Here is a 13,857-nt window from a genome sequence, read left to right on the forward strand (position 1 = left end):
AAATCTGTCCTTTGGTCTGATGAGTCCCAATTTCATATTTTTGGTTCAAACCATCGTGTCTTTGTGAGACACGGAGTAAGTGAATGGATGATCTACGCATGTGTGGTTCTCACTGTGAAACATAGAGGAGGAGGTGTGATGGTGGTGACACTGTCTGTGATTTATTTAGAATTCAAGGCACACTTAACCAGCATGGCTACCACAGCGTTCTGCAGCGATACACCATCCCATCTGGTTCGCGCTTAGTGGGACTATCATTTGTTTTTCAACAGTACAATGACCCAACACACCTCCCGGCTGTGTAAGGACTATTTGAAGAAGAAGGAGAGACATGGAGTGCTGCATCAGATGACCTGGCCTCCAAAATCACCCGACCTTAACCCAATTGAGATGGTTTGGGATAAGTTGGACCCCAGAGTGAAGGAAAAGCAGCCACTAAGTGCTCAGCATGTGTGGGAACTCCTTGGAAGACTGTTGGAAAAGCCTTCCAGGTGAAGCTTGTTGAGAGAATGCCAAGAGTGTGCAAAGCTATCATCATGGCAAAGGGAAGCTACTTTGATGAATCTCAAATATAAAATACATTTTGATTTGTTTAACACTTTATTTTTTGGTTACTACATGATTCCATGTGTAATTTCATAGTTTTGATGTCTTCACTATTATTCTACGATGTAGAAAATAGAAAAAATATACAAAATGTCTTGAATGAGTAGGTGTATGCAATCTTTTAACCTCTCTGGGATATAGGGGGTGCTGTTTCGACTTAGGGAAAATTGGTCTCCAAATGAAACTGCCTAGTACTCAATTCTTGCTCGTACAATATGCATATTATTGGTATTATTGGATAGAAAACACTCTCTAGTTTCTATAGCCGCTTGAATTATGTCTCTGAGTGGAACAGAACTCATTCTACAGCACTTTTCCTGATATGGAGTGAGATTTCAGAAATCTTGGCCTTTGGTCCCAGGTCAGTTTTAATGTCCCTGTAAATGCTATGAGGATACAAACACTGCCCACGCCTTCCTCTAGATGTCAGTAAGTGGTGACAATTTGAATGGAGTCGATTGCGCAATCAGGGCCTGTATAAAAGGCCAAAGACCGGATGTACCGTTCTTTTGCTCCCTGCGCCTGACGCACGATGGACGTCGGACCTGCTCTCTTTCCAAGCTGTTGTTTAGCCAGTAATATATCGCCGGTCATGTTTTTACTCGTTATGGGTGTTAAAAACATCATAAGGTAGTTAATTTAAACCGTTTTATAGCAATTTATATCAGTTTAGTGCGATTTTGAGTCATTGCTTTGTGATGCACTTTGAAGCGCCGGGCACGTTTCGGGGTCCCGGTCGAACGTTAGTGGGCATTTCGACGGACAAGAGGACATCTTTCGACCAAAAGAAGATTAGACCCAAGAAAGGATACATTGCCCAAGGTTCTGATGGAAGATCACCTCATAGTAAGAAATATTTAAGATGATAAATCGTTGTTCTGTCGAAAAATGTTAAACGCATATTCCGCCATTTTCTTTGGTATAGCTTCGCTTGGCGAACCCTGTATTGCACAGTAAGGATAATTTTAGAAATGTAATTCAGCGATTGCATTAAGAACTAATTTGTCTTTCGATAGCTGTCCAACTTATATTTTTTTAGTCAAGTTTATGAATAGTTATTCATGAGACAAGATCACTGTCAAATATGGCGCCCGACATTTTCAGGCTAGTTTTGCTAGTATTGTCATTGTATAACCACTTTTTTTTGTGGCTAAATATGCACATTTTCGAACAAACTCTATATGTATGTTGTAATATGATGTTACAGGAGTGTCATCGGAAGAATTCTGAGAAGGTTAGTGAAAAAATTTATATATTTTGGCGATGATTACGTTATCGCTCTCTTTGGCTTGAATCAATGCTCGGGTAACGTTTGCACATGTGGTATGCTAATATAACGATTTATTGTGTTTTCGCTGTAAAACACTTAGAACATCTGAAATATTGTCTGAATTCACAAGATCTGTGTCTTTCCATTGCTGTGAGCTGTGTATTTTTAAGAAATGTTTTATGATTAGTAATTAGGTAATACACCTTGCTCTCTGTATTTATTCTAGTCGAGTTGTGATGGTGGGTGCAATTGTAAACTATGATTTATACCTGAAATATGCACATTTTTCTAACAAAACCTATCCTATACAATAAATATGTTATCAGACTGTCATCTGATGAAGTTTTTTCTTGGTTAGTGGCTATCAATATCTTTATTTGGCCGAATTGGTGATAGCTACTGGTGGAGAGAAAAAATGGTGGACAAAGAAAAATGGTGTCTTTTGCTAACGTGGTTAGCTAATAGATTTACATATTTTGTCTTCCCTGTAAAACATTTAAAAAATCTGAAATGGTGGCTTTATTCACAAGATCTGTATCTTTCATTTGGTGTCTTGGACTTGTGATTTTATGATATTTCGATTTTCCTTTTCATTGTGACGCGATGCTAATCAGTGAGGGGGGGGTTGGGGGTGCTTGTCAGTTGGGACGCTAGCGTCCCAACTATCCCAGAGAAGTTAACTGAAGTTAACTATACACATACCTATACAGCCTGGGAGGATTAACAACTGTAATTAGCTCTCATTTAGCAGTCTGTGGAATATACTGTACACACAGACTCATGTGCCAGGTCGCAATTGTAAATGAGAACGTGTTCTCAATTTGCCTACCTGGTTAAATAAAGGTGAAATAAAAATAATGAAAATAAATGTGGATATTACAATGTTGTTGTGTATGTGTGTGTGTTACCATAAATTCCTGAATGCTGTATATGCTGTGAATCAGCTACTTATGTGTTCAATTTGGGTGGAATTTGTCAAACGTGTCTATTAATGTCTATTTAACACAAATTATGATTCAGCAGTTCTCTACCTAACAGCCAATACAGTATCTAAGGCTATCAAAACTTTACAAGTGTAAAATTTGTTTGCCCAGTAAGCCATTTAGCCTGTTGGGGATGGGGGCGCTGTTTAGACTACTTATGCTAATTTGGCTAATTTTTTAAACGGCTTCCCACAAAATCCTTGATCGTACAATATGCATATTATTATTATTATTGGATAGAAAACAGTCTATAGTTTCTATAGGAGTTGAAATTTTGACTCTAAGTGGAACAGAGCCCATTCTACAGCAATTTCCCTGACATGGAGTCAGATTTGAGAAATGTTGGCCACTGTTCTGAAGTCATTTAAAAGGGCACTGTCGTTGCTATGACTATACGGACACTTCTTACGTCTTCCCCTGGATGCCTTTACGTGATGACGATTCCAACGGGGTCGATTGCACGTTCACAGGCCCTACAAATGAAAAAACCCTGAAGCTAGTCATTCTTTGGGAGCTGCGTCATGAGCAAAGTGGACACCGGCGCGCACCTGTTCCAAGCGTTAGTTTAGCCTGTTATATTTCTCCGGTCATCTTTTCACTCGTTATAGGAGTTAAAAACATCATAAGGTAGTTAATTTAAAGCGTTTTATAGCAATTTATATCCGTTTAGTGCGATTTTGGGACATTTATTTTTGCAACGATGTGAAAAGTTGGGCACGCTTTTCAGTTCATCCCGAACGCAGTTGACTTTTCCACATGGCAAGAGGACAGCTTTCCACCAAAAGACGATTTCTCCCAAGAAAGGATCCTTTGCCCAAGATACTGATGGAAGAACAGCTCAAGGTAGGACATTTTTATTATGATAAATCGTGTTTCTGTCGAAACATTTTAGTGGCTTAGGACGCCATGTTTTTTGACGTAGCTTCGCTTGGCGCAAACTGTATTGAAAAGTAAGGATAAATTAAAAAATGTAATAACGCAATTGTATTAAGAATTCAATTGTCTATCAATCCCTGTCCACCCTATATTTTTTAGTCACGTTTATGAGTATTTATGTATAAGAGTAGATCACTGTCTAAGTGGCGCAAGGACAAATTCTGACCAGCTGAGTTACATTTCACATTGTCTAACCATGATTTTGGTGGCTAAATATAAACATTTTCGATCAAACTGTATATGCATGTTGTAATGTGATGTTACAGGAGTGTCATCGGAAGAATTCTGAGAAGGTTAGTGAAAAAATTAATATATTTTTGGCGATGTTGACGTTATCGCCCACTTTGGCTAGAATCAATGCTGGGCTGCTATGTGCTATGTGCTATGCTAATATAACGATTTATTGTGTTTTCGCTGTAAGACACTTAGAAAATCTGAAATATTGTCTGTATTCACAGGATCTGTGTCTTTCGATTCGTGTATGCTGTGTATTTTTACGAAATGTTTGATGATTAGTAGTTAGGTAAACACGTTGCTCATTGTAATTATTCTAGTCCATTTGTGATGGTGGGTGCAATTGTAAACTATGCCATATACCTGAAATATGCACTTTTTTCTAACAAAACCTATCCCATACCATAAATATGTTATCAGACTGTCATCTAATGAGTTTTTTTGTTGGTTAGGGGCTATAAATATCTTAGTTTAGCCGAATTGGTGATGGCTACTGGTGTTGGTGGACAAATAAAAGATGGTGGATTATGCTAATGTGTTTTTAGGTAATAGATGTACATCTTTACATATTGTGTCTTCCCTGTAAAACATTTTAAAAATCGGAAATGTTGACTGGATTCACAAGATCTGTGTCTTTCATTAGCTGTATTGGACTTTAATGTGTGAAAGTTAAATATTTTAAAAAAATATTTTTTTTGAATTTCGCGGCACTGGTTTTTCAGTGGGGGGGGGGGGGGGGTGCCGCTAGCGCCACGCTGATCCTAGACAGGTTAATTATGGTATTTCCCTTCACCAAGAGCAGCCACCTGGAAATGCAGAGGAACCTCTGGTTATATTGGACTTATTCTGTGAGTTATAGCTTGGTTTTAAGTTGACAGCTGCACTATGTTTGGAAAGTCCTACAGGAAAAGGGTGATTTATTGATTTGAGTTCATTAAATGTTGCATAATGGTGAGTCATGCTTAAGTGTGATGATCTTTGCCAGTGTTTCTATGAATATAGGGCATTTTCCTTGCTCATTACATCTATGCTATTTGAAGATTGCTCTTAATAAGATATGCAATGCTTAATGAAATGTCTACTAATTATTCCAGTGCATATCTATATTCAAGAGAAGCAAAGATACATATGGAGAATATTGCTGCGTCATTATGTTAATAACTTAACACAAATTGCCTTCATTTGTAAAAACAAAATGTCATTCTATTCTCCTGGGAAAAAATTCTTTCTTCAGTTTGGTTACAGAACACAGACAGAAACATTTACCATGACAGTTAAACCGAAGAGCCGGAATTGCAGAATACGGGTACAAACTGGCAATCACGTTGTGAGGTTGTGCCTTGAGTGTTAATCACCCAGGGTAGCATACGGTGTCTTCAGTGTCCCAAAGATGGCACAGCAGATGGCTCCACATCTCATTACTGAATGGCAGCACCCTTGGCACCGGTGCTGCAAATGCCATTGTTGCTATCCGTGCAAGGGCTGTGCAGGGTCAGCAGCTCTAACCCTGCAAAAAGCTCCCCTAATCCCAAACTCAATACCTTGTCATTTCTGAGCACAACCTGATGGGCGAGCTGCAGGAGCTCGCTCTCCCTCTCTCTCTCTCTCTCTCTCTCTCTCTCAACCTCTCTCTTTCTTTTTTTCTCTCTCTCTCTCTCTCTCTCTCTCTCGGAGGGTGTAGTGGAGGGGGCTGGGCTAGGGAAGTGTTGTTGGTTGTGTCAGACATTGTCTGACTCTGCAGGTGTGACTGCGATGGTCTCATTCCAGAGCTGGTGAGTCTGAGTAGAAGATCAATGAAAAAAACATATGATTAGAGGATCGCAACAGGATTCTAAAACAACTCAAGAACATGGGGTACATACTAACTAGTCTACCTGAATCCTGACAAAAGGCAGCAAATTGTATTCCTGGTAGCCCAATTTTCTGAACCACATCATAAGCTTTAAAGTTATTCAATAAATAGCTCAATAAAAGGCCCTCAGTGTGACTGTTTAGTACTGAAAGAGAAAAAGAGTTGTCACATTCTTGAGTCCGTGTCCCCCTATATGTTCCCTACTGAGTGGCTGGGGAGTGTTGGTGCATATTAGCTCATCTTTCACACCTGGACTAGTGATGCGGCCAGGCAGGGCCATACTACCAAATGTCAACCCTCCATTGAGTCATCAAAGAACCAGGTCGGTAGCACCACCCCACCCCTACACCCCAGAATGCTGATCAGGGGCAGTTACCATGGGGACGGACCATCGGCGAACCCCTCCACCAGCTCCTCTGGTCCCCCAGGCTTAGTCATGTCTCCCTGGGAAGTTTTGCAGGGCTTTTTACATGATCCAAAGTAGCAGTCGATTTTCCAGCGGCTCAGCCAGTCAAGCACCTGGGAGAATAAATCTCAAATCCAAATTCACAGGATCCCTGGCCAGGTTTTATGATTGGAAATGTAATATTATCTCAGCGTTTGCAGGCAAGTTGTTGCAGCCGGTTGCAGCCGGTTCAGGGAGATACAGTTTAGAGCTAAAATATGTGGTGCAAAACTGTCCATTTATATGTCCTTGCTTGGACAAATGAAGAAAACATATTTAAGAGATTCCTGAAAGTCTTGCCCTAAAGAGACCCTGAGACCATCATATGAATTCTAAGCAGAATGTGCTTTTACTCCCACCATTGGGGATTGTACTACATGCAGCAAACACATACACAAACAGTGGTTCGTCCTTTAAAAGTTGCAGCATATTGCTGCACAGAATTCTATGGCAGGTTATTTAACCTGTTTGGGGTGCAAGCCCGACCTCGGACCGAAAATGACAACAGCTGCAGAGCGCGAAATTCAAAATCTATTTTTTAAAAATATTTAACTTTTACACATTAACAAGTCCAATACAGCATTTGAAAGATAAACATCTTGTCAATCCAGCCAACATGTCCGATTTTTTAAATGTTTTACAGAGAAAACACCACATATATTTATGTTAGCTCACCACCAAATACAAAAGTGGACAGACACGTATGAATTATGATTATGAAGTATGAATTATGATTGAAGTAGCATGCACAACCAACCGAAATAAACTAAAACCAACCTAAAGAGCCCAGAAAAAACGACCTCAGATGACAGTCATATAACATGTTACACAATAAATCTATGTTTTGTTCATAAAAAGTGCATATTTTAGCTATAAATCTGTTTTACATTGATGCTACCCAAAAATGCTAACACATAGCTAGAGTCTGAATCCAGCCGGGAGTAGCCAGAGAAAATACATACACCAACGTCGGCTACTAATTACACCTCATAAAACATTTCAGAAAAACATATGGTGGATAACTAATGAAAGACAGATATCTTGTGAATACAGACAACATTTCCGATTTTTGAAGTGTTTTACAGCGAAAACACAATATATCGTTATATTAGCTAACATCATAAGCTAGCATAAGGCAGCATTGATTCTAGTCAAGCGCTAGCCTAGCATAGTTAGCAGCGTTAGCATTCAACAGTTCGACATATATATATGAAAAAGCATCCCAAATTGGGTCTTATCTTTCTTGGTACTCCATCAGAATGTTGTAACGGGGTCCAATGTCCAGTAGAGTCTTTAGTTGGGTTCCAGAACGAAGGATTCCCCTCTTTGGTTAGCTAGCACGGTAGCATTGCTGCGCCAGAAAGCGTTTCTTCAAAAAATTCTTCCGTCGTTTCACATCTAAAGTCCAGAATAAATTGCAATAATATAATTAAAGTATATTGAAAAAACAACCTTTAGGATGATTTTGTGACATGTAGCAAATAATATCGTAGTCAGGCATCATATTCAAAGTAACCTACCTTGTTCCAGAAGCCGAGATCAAATTATCCTTCGCGCCCGGATTTTTATTTTAACTGCGCATGTCTCACAAGAAGTTCTGTTATTCAGTCCAGGGACGAGATATTCGACCCCTTTCAATTCTCACTTCCGCATTACAGTCTGAGGTACGCCTCTGACGTGTCCGTATGGTCCTAAGTCAAATGGCCTTTTATAGAGAAGGTCTTAAAGAGACACATCGCATTTTGGGAAACTCAATTCGGCTGGGAAAATGGCTGTAAAAATATTTCTGTTCGACTTAGAGAAACAATTCAAACCTTTTTAGAAACTACAGACTGTTATCTATCCAACAGTAGTAAATATATGCATATTGGAAAATAAAAAGTTTCTTAGGAGGCCGTTTGAAAATGTGCACACATTTTCCAGTTTTTTCAATATTCAGCGTGCAGCCAGAACAGGTTTTAAGTGCTAGTTTGACCACCAGAGGGCATCTTTGAGAAGCATTTGATAGCCTTCAATAGTGGCTGTACTAGAGAATGTAAAACCTTTTTTTCTAAGACCATAATATATAGAACTGATTTTAAGAAATTTTGCTTGTAAGGGGTGCGTAACTGGTGGCAGCGAAGTCAGACGCAGGAGAGTAGAATTGGGTAATAACCGGAGCAGTTTAACTTCTTTGGGACTGGGGGGCAGTATTGAGTAGCTTGGATGAATAAGGTGCCCAGAGTAAACTGCCTGCTACTCAGTCCCAGTTGTACTCCTCTGTAAACTGGTCATCTCTGTATACCCATCGCAGACCCACTGGTTGACTGTATTTATAAAACCCTCTTAGGCCTCACTCCCACCTATCTGAAATATCTACTGCAGCCCTCATCCTCGACATACAACACCCGTTCTGCCAGTCACATTCTGTTAACTTCACTAGGGTAGGGGGCAGCATTCAGGAATTTTGGATGAAAAGCGTGCCAAAATTAAACTGCCTGCTACTCAGCCATAAAAGCTAGAATGCATATACTAGTAGATCTGGATAGAAAACACTCTGACGTTTCTAAAACTATTTGAATGATGTCTGTGAGTATAACAGAACTCATATGGCAGGCAAAAAACGGAGAAGAAAATCCAACCAGGAAGTGGGAAATCTGTGGCTTGTAGTTTTTCAAGTCTTTGCCTATCGAATATACAGTGTCTATGGGGTCATATTGCACTTCCTACGGCTTCCACTTGATGTCAACAGTCTTTAGGACCTTGTTCGATGTTTCTAGTGTGAAGGAGGGGGGAATGAAAGCTGTTTGAGTCAGGGGTCTAGCAGAGTGCCTAGGAGCTCAGTCTCGCGCGCTCCCGTGAGAGTTATCTGAGTTCCATTGCATTTCTACAGACAAAGGAATTCTCCGGTTGAAACATTATTGAAGATTTATGATAAAAACATCCTAAAGATTGATTCTATACTTCGTTTGACATGTTTCAACGTACTGTAATAGGACTTTTCATCTGAACTTTCTCCTGGACTTGCCCGCGCCTACTGAGTTTGGATTTGTGTTCTAAACGTGTGAACAAAAAGGTGGTATTTGGACATAAATGATGGACTTTATCAAACAAAACAAACAGTTACTGTTGAACTGGGATTCCTGGGAGTGCATTCTGATGAAGATCAAAGGTAAGTGAATATTTATAATGCTATTTCTGACTTCTGTTGACTCCACAACATGGCGGATATCTGTATGGATTGTTTTTGTGTCTGAGCGCTGTAATCAGATTATTGCATGGTGTGCATTTTCTGAAAATTAAAAAAAAAAAAATCTGACACAGTGGTTGCATTAAGGAGAAGTTTATTTATAATTCCATGCATAACAATTGTATCTTTTAGCAATGTTTATTATGAGTATTTCTGTAAATTCAGGTGGCTCTCTGCAAAATCACCAGATGTTTTGGAACTACTGAACATAACGCGCCAATGTAAACTAAGATTTCTGGATATAAATATGAACTTTATCGAACAAAACATACATGTATTGTGTAACATGAAGTCCTATGAGTGTCATCTAATGAAGATCATCAAAGGTTAGTGATTCATTTTATCTCTATTTCTGCTTTTTGTGACTCCTCTCTTTGGCTGGAAAAATGGTTGTGTTTTTCTCTGACTAGGTGCTGACCTAACATAATCGTTTGGTTTGCTTTCGTCGAAAAGCCTTTTTGAAATCGGACACTGTGGCTGGATTTAAAACAAGTGTATCTTTAAAATGGTGTAAAATACATGTATGTTTGAGGAATTTTAATTATGGGATTTCTGTTCTTTTGAATTTGGCGCCCTGCAATTTCACTGGCTGTCAGTGAGGTGGGATGCTAGCGTCCCGAACGATCCCAGAGAGGTTAACCCTCTGTTCCTCCCATGTCTTTGTGTGGTATTGTTTGTTGTAAGTGCTTGTGCACATTGTTATCTGGTGCGCAACGGGTTTTTATATGTGTATATATATATATATATATATATATATATATAACCAACCACCGGCATCCAGAATAATAAAGAATGGGTATATATATAACCACCGGCATCCAGAATAATAAAGAATGGGTACTAAACCCGTCGCGCACCAGATCACAATGTTACGTGACTGGGGGGGTTATTAACATTTACATTTAAGTCATTTAGCAGACGCTCTTATCCAGAGCGACTTACAAATTGGTGCATTCACCTTATGACATCCAGTGGAACAGCCACTTTACAACAGTGCATCTAAATCTCGTTTTTATCTCGTTTTTAGATTTCTAGGTTGATGGTTTGTGTGGTTCCCAATTAGAGGCAGCTGGTAATTGTTGCCTCTAATTGGGGATCATATTTACGTAGGTTTTTTCCCCACCTGCATTTGTGGGATATTGTTTGTGTTAGTGTGTTTGGGCATTACGACTTCACTTTCTTTGTATGTTTTGTTGTTTTGTTTCTAGTTTCACTTTGTATTAAAAAGATGTGGAACTCAATTCAAAATGCGCCTTGGTCCGTTCATTTCCAAGATCGTGACAACGTGACTCTCCGCCAACAATGACAAGCACCCCCAACCCCCCCCTCACTGATTAGCATCGCGTCACAATGAAAAGGAAAATCTAAATATCATAAAATCACAAGTCCAAGACACCAAATGAAAGATACAGATCTTGTGAATAAAGCCACAATTTCAGATTTTTTAAATGTTTTACAGGGAAGACAAAATATGTAAATCTATTAGCTAACCACGTTAGCAAAAGACACCATTTTTCTTTGTCCACCATTTTTTCTCTCCACCAGTAGCTATCACCAATTCGGCCAAATAAAGATATTGATAGCCACTAACCAAGAAAAAACTTCATCAGATGACAGTCTGATAACATATTTATTGTATAGGATAGGTTTTGTTAGAAAAATGTGCATATTTCAGGTATAAATCATAGTTTACAATTGCACCCACCATCACAACTCGACTAGAATAAATACAGAGAGCAAGGTGTATTACCTAATTACTAATCATAAAACATTTCTTAAAAATACACAGCTCACAGCAATGGAAAGACACAGATCTTGTGAATTCAGACAATATTTCAGATGTTCTAAGTGTTTTACAGCGAAAACACAATAAATCGTTATATTAGCATACCACATGTGCAAACGTTACCCGAGCATTGATTCAAGCCAAAGAGAGCGATAACGTAATCATCGCCAAAATATATTAATTTTTTCACTAACCTTCTCAGAATTCTTCCGATGACACTCCTGTAACATCATATTACAACATACATATAGAGTTTGTTCGAAAATGTGCATATTTAGCCACAAAAAAAAGTAAGTACTGTAAATAAAAACACAGCATCTTGTTTACATCTCTTTTAAATTCTTTATTGTAACTACAATTTCACAAATTTCACAAATTTCAAACGGCCTCGTACTCAATTCTTGCTTGTACAATATGCATATTATTATTACTATTGGATAGAAAACACTCTCTAGTTTCTAAAACCGTTTGAATTATATCTGTGAGTAAAACAGAACTCCTTTTGCAGCAAACTTCCTGACAGGAAGTGGAAAATCTGAAATCGATGCTCTCTTCTAGGGGCTGCCTATTAAAGTCCTTGATATTTATTCGTTTAGATGCACTTCATACGTCTTCCACTAGATGTCAACAAGCAGTGAGAGAAGAAATTGAGTGAATAACTTGATCTGGGCTCGTATAATAGCTCTTTGTATGACGTGTCACCAGTTTCCTGTTTTCTGGAGAGCGCGAGAAGGGACCTGGATTTGCCTTCTGATAAGCTGTCGTTATGGACAACTAATATCTCCGGCTTTGATTTTATTTGATACATGTGACAATATCATCGTAAAGTATGTTTTTTCAATATAGTTTACTCAGATTATTGAAATTTTTTCGGGAGTTTTGCCGTGTTCCGTTCTCTGAGTTTGTTGACGATGGAGAGATTTGCGCCACTTGGCAAGTGTGCTTGCTAAATCGAGAGGGAAAAAGGCTGTTCTAAAACCAAACAACGATTGTTCCCGACAAAGGACCCCTTGTACAACATTCTGATGGAAGATCAGCAAAAGTAGGACACATTTTATGATGCTATTTCATATATCTTTCGAACATGTTGTACTAGTCGTTTAAAGGAGGCTGTGGCACTTCGCTCCGCAGGTAGTATAACTTTTCATTACATTTCATTACATTTCATTATAGTACAACGGTTTGATTCGTCTAATCTTAGCAATTTCTTCTTAGCTAGCTACAAAGCCATCTTTGTATCAAAGATAATTGCGTAATTATCGTATTTCGTCGTCCTAACGTAGTCCACACTGCTATCTGCCCAGCAGCTAGCCAGCTAGCCAGCTAGCAAACGTCCACCGTCTACCGAATAGCAGCACTGTAGAAACTATTTACACTCAACGGAACGACTTGATTAGTGTAGTGTTAGCTAGCTACATAGTTGTCTTTGCTGTCTTCGTATCCAAGATAATTGGGTAGTTCAGAGTGTGTAGTTTTAGAGTGATTATCTTAATTTACCGAGGTTAGCTAGCCAGCTATTTGTCGTCCTTAACGTAGGAAACACTGCTAGCTAGCCAACAGCTAGCCAACGTCTACCGAATAGAACTTCCGCACTCAACAACCCGGTCGCATTCCGCTTCGCTCCACAGGTAGTATCACATTTTCATTTCATTTCATTACAGTACAACGGTTTGATTTGTTTGATCGTAGCTAGCTACATAGCTAGCTACATAGTTTGTATCAAAGATAATTGTGTAGTCTAGAGCGATTTTCTAGGTTAGCTAGCCAGCTATTGTCGTTCTTTTAACGCAACGTAAAGTAATCAACACTGCTAGCTAGCCAGCTAGCCACCGAATAGCAGCACTGTAGCAGCACTGTAGAAACTATTACACTCAACGGAACGACTTGATTAGTGTAGTGTCAACACCGCAGCCACTGCCAGCTAGCCTACAAAGTCACCAACGCAGCCACTGCCAGCTAGCCTACTTCAGCAGTACTGTATCATTTTAATCATTTCAGTCAATAAGATTCTTGCTACGTAAGCTTAACTTTCTGAACATTTGAGACGTGTAGTCCACTTGTCATTCCAATCTCCTTTGCATTAGCGTAGCCTCTTCTGTAGCCTGTCAACTATGTGTCTGTCTATCCCTGTTCTCTCCTCCCTGCACAGACCATACAAACGCTTCACACCGCGTGGCCGCGGCCACCCTAATCTGGTGGTCCCAGCGCGCATGACCCACGTGGAGTTCCAGGTCTCCGGTAGCCTCTGGAACTGCCGATCTGCGGCCAACAAGGCAGAGTTCATCTCAGCCTATGCCTCCCTCCAGTCCCTCGACTTCTTGGCACTGACGGAAACATGGATCACCACAGATAACACTGCTACTCCTACTGCTCTCTCTTCGTCCGCCCACGTGTTCTCGCACACCCCGAGAGCAGCTGGTCAGCGGGGTGGTGGCACCGGGATCCTCATCTCTCCCAAGTGGTCATTCTCTCTTTCTCCCCTTACCCATCTGTCTATCGCCTCCTTTGAATTCCAT

Source organism: Salvelinus fontinalis, chromosome 6, assembly GCF_029448725.1.
Source record: "Salvelinus fontinalis isolate EN_2023a chromosome 6, ASM2944872v1, whole genome shotgun sequence".
In the NCBI taxonomy this organism is placed as follows: domain Eukaryota; kingdom Metazoa; phylum Chordata; class Actinopteri; order Salmoniformes; family Salmonidae; genus Salvelinus; species Salvelinus fontinalis.